Source organism: Salvelinus sp. IW2-2015, linkage group LG25 (assembly GCF_002910315.2).
Source record: "Salvelinus sp. IW2-2015 linkage group LG25, ASM291031v2, whole genome shotgun sequence".
Classification (NCBI taxonomy): Eukaryota; Metazoa; Chordata; class Actinopteri; order Salmoniformes; family Salmonidae; genus Salvelinus; species Salvelinus sp. IW2-2015.
In genome coordinates this window covers 24,032,465-24,040,701 of record NC_036865.1, presented here as the reverse complement: position 1 = coordinate 24,040,701, position 8,237 = coordinate 24,032,465, and the positions used below count along the sequence as shown (strand labels likewise).

Here is an 8,237-nt window from a genome sequence, read left to right as displayed (position 1 = left end):
GGAGAAAAAATAGGGTTAGGAATGGGGAATAATTTACATTTTACATTTAACAATTTAAGTCCATTGTAAGCTAGCAGACGCTCTTATAATAGCTTACAAATTGGTGCAATTCCCTTATGATATCAGTGGGACAGACCCTTTAAATAGTGCATTCTAACTCTTTAAGGGGGGAGGTTAGAAAGGATTACTTTATCCTAATTGCCTAGGTATTTTAGAGTGGGGTCCAGGTGTCTTCCGGAAGGTGGGTGTATTGATCCGCTGAGCTGGGCGTCGGAGGGAGTTTGTCCACGATTGGGATGCCAAGGCAGGCGAACAGGTGGATTTGCGCTGAGCCGTGGAGACTGTACTTTCTTCAGAGGGTAGGGGAGAAGCGAAGGCCAGAGTGGACGATGAACGCAGTGCCCTTGTGTTGGGTGTAGGGCCTGATGCGGAGCCTGAAAGGTAGGAAGTGCGTCCCCTCTACAGCTTCCGTAGGTACAGACACATGGTCATTGTAAGGCGGGATCGGAGCTTCACGGAATAGCAGGGAGAGAGAGGAGGAGGCGGAGTGATACGTTGAGAAACTTGGGAAAGTTGAACAACCAGACGGGCTGGCGGCGTTGCTGGATATGAGGTTATCGTAGGGGTTTTTAGAATGGACGAGGGAGGGAGCCACCAAAGCACCGAGGTATTGCAGTATCGCAGAGGGAGATGAAGACATATGCCTGGATTAGGAACCTAGGCCGCTTCTCCATGCGTTAGTGCATGAGCGTACGTGACTCTGCGAAATTGTTAGAGCATGACTATCACAGGAACGGTGTCGGACCGCATTATGATGTTAGTTGAGAACCGACACGGGGTTGTCCAGGACATACGCCAGGTTCTAAAACTTGGAGGAAGGAACATATGGGAGTTGTCAACCGTGGATGGCGAGATCGATGGAAACGGGCAGTCCTTCCCGGGAGGAAGAAGCAGCTCCGTCTTGCCGAGGTTCAGCTTGAGGTGGTGATCCGTCATCCAACTGATATGTCTGCCGACATGCAGAGAATGCGATGTTCACCACCCCTGGTTATCAGAGGGGGAAGGAGAAAGATTAATTGTGTGTCATCCTGCATAGCAATGATAGGGAGAGACCATGATGAGGGATATGGACAGAGCCAAGTGACTTGGTGTATAGCGAAATAGCAGAGAGGGCCTAGAACAGAGCCCTGGGGGACCACCAGTGGTGAGAGCACGTGGTGCGGAGACAGATTCTCGCCACGCCACTGGTAGGAGCGACCTGGTCCAAGGTGGTAGGAACGCAAATCCAAGCGCTGGCCGCGGCCGGAGATTGCCAGCTCGGATCATGGTGGGAGATACTGACGAACAATAAATTGTGGTGGTCGATGACCAGTTGCGGACCAGAGCAACATGGGTGCTCGGGCTGATCCGCCCTCTGCTCCGGCTGGAATTGGAGGATGTGCCATCGTTAGTGTGCTTCTACACCTGCATTGCTTTCGCTGTTTTGGGGTTTTAAAGGCTGGGTTTCTTGTACAGCATTCGCAGAGTATTAGTTTTGATGTACGAAGGGCTATATAAAATCAAACTTGGATTTGATTTGTGTCAGGTAGAACTGTGATGAGAAGGTGGTGTTGTAGGGACAAAAGGGTTGGCATGGTGTGGAGACGCCTTGCTGTGCTTAGCGGCTGACGCCCATGGTGATAATTCCATTCCACGCTGTCCGGGAACATTCACAATGGCACCACGGTGGTCCAATAACTTGTTCCGGTCCCCGTCCCATTCTGCTTTGGCTAGGTTGAAGCAGCCTCATCGATGTAATATAAACGTGCAGAATTGCAGCGGCATCCAGCTCCAAGCTCTCTGAAAACAGACAACAAGAAATATTGGTCATAGACCGAAGAGATAGCAGTCAATATGGGGGGTGAAGGGGCACAATACAACGTGGATTACAGTACTGTAATGTGTCTAAGTGTAACAGTGCTGACATTATAAGATAGTAAATAACAGTTATACTGTAGTACTTACCTTGGACAGATCATATCGGACCGTTCCTTATAACCTCTACTCTGAGTTATTATGCTCAAATGTACCACCTGTTTCATCTGAGTTCGGTTGCGCTGTAATACCATGGTCCAATGTAGACAAGCCAACCTAGGTGACATGTCATTGCATTATTTGTGTGTGTATTTGTCAGTGAATTATGTGGTTCTGGATTTTCGTAGTCATAATGTTATTGGTTTGCCACCCACCAAGAGTGTTCCAAAATAGCGGTCTCCTGTTCTGGTGTTAGACAGCAGGGTCACTTCTACCTGGAACTTGACCCGTCTCTCAGTTCTGCAGAAGATCCACAAACTAGTGATGATGATTGGTACAGTAAGCAAAATAACTATCTATTATCGTTTTCTAGATATGAAAATGAACTGTTACTGTGAAAGCATTGGCCCAACAATCATCTGATTACAACACACGGTCCTATGAATCTCGGACTGCAGTAACCATGCATAAAAGAGCATAGTGTAGATGGTAAGGTGGTAACTACCGGTTTGTCATTATGCATATTTCACCTTTATTTAACCAGGTAGGCTAGTTGAGAACAAGTTCTCATTTGCAACTGCGACCTGGCCAAGATAAAGCAAAGCAGTTCGACACATACAACAACACAGAGTTACACATGGAATAAACAAACGTCAATAATACAGTAGAAAAGTCTATATACAGCATGTCCAAATGAGGTAGGATATGGGAGGTAAGGCAATACATAGGCCATGGTGACGAAGTAATTACAATATAGCAATTAAACACTGGAATGGTAGATGTGCAGAATATATATATATATATATATATATATATATATATATATATATATATATATGTATACATTTACACCTGTGAGGAGTGGGTGTTGCCAATTGGTGTATAAAGCTTGACATTGTGATTGGCGTTGCTTTCCAAAGGGACTAAAGAGATTTTAATTTTGAATGTTGTGCCTAATGTAGAGAACTGTGTAGTGTTTTGCAGAAAGTGTGATATAGATATGAAAACTGAGTGTAAAGCAGGAATTGTGCTTGCAATTTTGCAGACTTGGTTTAAGGATTTGGTACATGAGTTTCAAGTTTCGGTGATTTGCGTTTCAAGTTCCAATTTTAGTGTGTAAACAATTGGGAAATACTGTAAGTTCAATGCCTAGTTTTGATTTACATTTAGTTCAGTTGTCAACTAATGTTAATTCATGAAAATAAAAGAGAGCCGCACACTCTAGGAGCTCAGATGCAAAAATATTTAATTTACCAACGTTTCGACAGGCAAGCTGTCTTCATCAGGGTACAATCACAGACACTGCGGGATGACTCGTTTATATATAGTGTCAAGACACACAGGTGTCTGTAATCATGGCCAAGAGTGGCCTAATATCATTGGTTAATGCCATTGTGGTTGTTTGTAGGCTTGTGTGGTCTTTAGTGAGTCTATGATCGTATGCTATCCATTTGTATTTATTGTATGTTGCTCTTTCTATGCCATTTTAATATGAGAAATTAACCAATGATATTAGGCCACTCTTGGCCATGATTACAGACACCTGTGTGTCTTGACACTATATATAAARGAGTCATCCCGCAGTGTCTGTGATTGTACCCTGATGAAGACAGCTTGCCTGTCGAAACGTTGGTAAATTAAATATTTTTGCATCTGAGCTCCTAGAGTGTGCGGCTCTCTTTTATTTTCAAGTTTTCTACTCCGCTAGCCAGCACCTCGCCTAAATAGGTGTGCGTTTCTTTTTCTTCTAACTAATGTTAATTCAACATGAAATCAAGCAAACATTTTTCCCTGTCATTGGATTTAGGATAAAAGTTGGATAAAAAAATGAATAATGAAATTCCCTTAGGTTGAGGACTTTTTGCAAATCCAATCTGTTTTCCACGTTGATTCACCGTGATCACATCAAATCTTTGGGTTGAAATGACGTCTGTAAAACTATCTMTAGAGTTTAAAATGCGATGGGAACACATTGAACTGTAGATTATTCGGTACATGAAAACTTCATCAAAAAAGTACATTTTGTGTGCACTACTGTCATCACACCCTGATTTTTATCTGCAACAAGTCAGTTTGGTGGAAACACACCACTGGTGTGGAAAATGTGCATAAAATATTTACCTACATGTAAAACAGGCCACCCTGGATGTAGAGAGAGGAGAGCGAGGAGAGTGAGCGGAGAGAGGGCAGAGACCCCAGGACGCCTTTATGAGTGTGTCACGCTTTATTGTTTCCTCCAGAGAGCTTTTTGGCACCCCCTCTTCCAGTACAGTAAGTGTTTATGGTGATGTATATCCTACGGAGTATACCATCGCTAAGGAGGCAGACCGTATATTTCTCTAAAGGGCTATTTACTGTTTTGAGGCCAAGCGATAGGCCTATGTCAGTATGCTTAATTTCTTTGGAGTTTGCTATAGAGAATATCACAACCAAACTAATACAGGGACCATATCACAATGTAAATGTATGCTTATCTATTGATACTGGGAAAATATGACCTTTACCTCTATTGATACTTGGGAAATATGCCCTTTATCTCTATTGTACTGGGGAAATGTGCCCTTTACCACTATTTGGTACTGGGGGAAATGTGCCCTTTACCACTCTATGGTAACTGGGGGAAATGTGCCCTTTACCACTATTGGTACTGGGGGAAATGTGCCCTTTAACCTCTATTGGTACTGGGGGAAATGTGCCCTTTACCTCTATTGGTACTGGGGAAAATGTGCCCTTTACTCTATTGGTACTGGGGGAAATGTGCCCTTACCCTATTGGTACTGGGGAAATGTGGCCCTTGACCCTAATTGGTACTGGGGAAATGTGCCTTTACCTCTATTGGTACTGAGGGGAAATGCTGCGCCCTTGTAATCCTCTTGATGGAATGGTGCTTACGCAGGTGGGAAAATGTGCCTTTACCTCTATGGTACTTGGGGAAATGTTGCCCTTTACTCTATTGGTACCGGGGAAATGTGCCCTTTACCTCTATGATACTGGGGGAAATGTGCCCTTTACCTCTATTGGTACTGGGGGAAATGTGCCCTTTACCTCTATTGATACTGGGGAAATGTGACCTTTATTTCTGCTGTGCATTCCATTTATGAGCATAAAACAATCTTATAATGTGTTTTTTTGTTGTTATTGCATAATCAATTATATGTTAATTCACTGCTAGCTAAAGCTTGTTGCTATTCATTGTGTCTCTGTGGAGACCATGAATCAAGAGATGCTGTATATTGAACATGGTGATAAATGTTGATGAATACACCTCAGTATATCTGATGTTACACATTCTTATCGTCTAACTATCCCTCTTCTTCTTCTCCTCCTCTGCCTCTCGTTCTACCAGGAAGTAGAGGTCAGTTTATTTCTTCATCTATATTCTACCCATCCCTTTTTCTTTGATGTCTTTTTTGAATGCTTGTAACTAATTTTCATTATGTCTCTGTCTCTCTATCGCCATTTACACTCTCTCTACCCACCCACCCTAACCTCTCTCTCTTACATATACTGTAAATCTCTCTCCCTCTCTCTCTCTCTCTCTCTCTCTCATATACATCTCTCTCTCTCTCAACTTGTCCATTTTAATGAGAACGATTAATGTTCTAATTAAGAAGAAAAAGTAACAAATACAATTAAAAGACCGGTCCCCCTGATGCCGTATGTTCAACAAACGGCGCTTCAGTCCCTATATAGTGCACTACTTTTGACCAGAGCATATAGGGTAAGTAGTGCACTATATAGGCAATAGGGTGCTATTTTGGACGTAACCAGTGACTCACTCACTCAGTTAATCATGATGCTTCTTTTGCTGTGGGTTAACCTGGATCTCTCTGTCTCTGCAGGATGACTATGTGAGGACCTGGGATGAGAATCAGGGAGGCTCTAATGAAAGTAAGCTCCCCCTCAGTTCTTTAACATACTGTATATTATGCATCTATTGTACTGGTGTAGGATCTTAATTTGAGCCAGTTTGCTACAGCAGGAAAATAATCCTGCAGCAGAAGGAAAAGTGGTTATAAACCATGGACATTTTTGTAYGGGTTGATACATTTTTTGTAAAGGAAAATCAAGTCTGAAATTTCATATATTACAAACTTCAGTAGCCTTTTTAAACCTGGAATACACTACAATTTTTACATTTGCTACATTGCAAGAAAAGGTCTTCTGCAACAGGATGATCAGATTAAGATTGCTGTGCTGTCCTTGTCATTTACTATGGACCTTACTTACGAAGATTCAGCACCCACCACTTTTGAGAAATAACCTGAGAGTGATCATGTTATCCATTATATTTACCTCAATTTCATCAAGTGGTGAGTTGATCGATAAAACATTCTTAGAGAAAACAAAAACCGAGCTCTTGAAAGCTGACTAAATCAGTATAGGCTAGCTAGCCATCCATCTGAGGGACAGGTCGGCAACATCGCAGGGATCAGTGCCAGGCCAGGAATCAGGGGTTGGCGATCACTGAGTTTATCAGACACGACAATGTCCATTAGAATGAGAGTGCACCCAGATGTGCTTCAGCCCAGGTCGCATAAAAAGGTAACCAAAAGGTGCACAACTGAGGTATCACACACTACACTGGTGTATTAGACAAGGCAAGCTACATGTTTGTTTACAATCCCATTTGTATTCTATGGTCAGATGCTGTACACACGTGGCCTCGGTGAAAACGGCAAGTGATGTTAGAGATGTTAGCTCGCTGTAACAGCAGCCGTCTGACTGTATCTTTCTCCCTGAGGAGGTTCTGAGCTCTGCTGTCGACCAACTACCAATCAACATGGAGTAGCCTAGCCTGTCTTCTCTTCTCTGCTCTCCTCTTCTCTGTCTTTAATTGCGCCACAGGCCGATGGAGTCATGACCTCCAGGCTGCATCCCAAATGGAACCCTATTCCCTATTATGGTGCACTACCTTTGACCAGAGCCCTATGGGCCCTGGTCAATTATAGTAAACTGTATATGAAAAATAGTGCAATTTGGAACACAAGCTTGAAGTTGTGTCCATGACCATTGTGTCATGATTTGCAGCTCAATAAAGTGGTGGGAATGGAATGGCTGAGTCCATTAGTACTGCTATATCTCTCCGAGCTTAATTAGCGGGTAATTATGACTTCCTGTAGAGGTCTGGAGAGAGAGGGGGAGAGAGGGGATGAGTGGAGGGAGAGATTATACTTTCTACTATGGTGTTTTCTTGCTGGAGTCCATTTTGTGGCATTGTATTTTATAATATTGTCAATAATTGAAATATCAAACAATGCTGTAGGAATTGTTGGAGATCTCAACTTTAATAGAACTGATCTCTCTCTCGCTCTCTCTCTCTCTCTCTCTCGCTCTCTCGCTCGACACATTCCAAGATGGCGTAGCAGTTCAGACATCTTTGTCATGTCCCGTGTATATATCTTTTTTTCTTCCTTCGTATATATTTTTTATATTTTTAACCTCAGTTTCAACAATACTCTCCTGCAACCCGCCTCACCCAATGTGMTATGGATCTGCTATTTTCTATACTTTAGAACCGAAACCCCCAACAGTAGCTAGCCAGCTTACTAGCTAGTAGTCAGTTAGCCACTGCCAGCAGTCATCAGCTCACCCTAGCCTGGTCAACTCCTGCCGGTCTGCACAGCGTGATTCAACCCAGAGCATACCGGACTGCTTTTTCTCCACATCTCTGGTTTCCTACCGTAAGCTCTGAACCTTTCACCTAGATCATCGCAGCTAGCTAGCTGCTATCCGAGTGGCTACCCGCTGGCTAACGTCTCTGTCCCGAAGCAAGCACCAGTGAGCCTGGAACAAGCCTCGTGCTAGGCTCATCTCCCGGCTAGCTGAAGAGGTCCATCAGCCACTCCTTGGGCTACAATACATATTTTGCCAATTGGCCTGGACCCCTTTTACTGCCGACATGGAGCCCTGCCGATTCCAACACGAATGGTCTACCGACGTAATCTGCCCGAGGGGTTTCAACAGGCTCCTCTGTCACAACGTCCCCTGAAGGCCCATGCGCTAGCCGCGGCCCGCTAGCTGTCTAGAGCATATCGGACTGTTAGCTGAAGAGGACCATCAGCCAATTTCTTGGGCTACAATACCTATTTTGCCAACTGGCCTGGACCCTTTTACTGCCTACACGGAGCCCTGCCGATCCAACACGACTGGTCTGCCGACGTAACCGTCCGAGGGGGCTACAACAGACTTCTTCCGTCACGACGTCCCCCTAAGGCCCTTCT

The 8,237-nt window shown here is 43.9% G+C and overlaps 1 pseudogene; it reads left to right on the top strand.

Annotated features, from left to right (window-relative positions):
• Window positions 1-8,237, top strand: part of LOC111951661 (testican-2-like) — a 79,821-nt pseudogene that overhangs the window by 28,824 nt on the left and 42,760 nt on the right.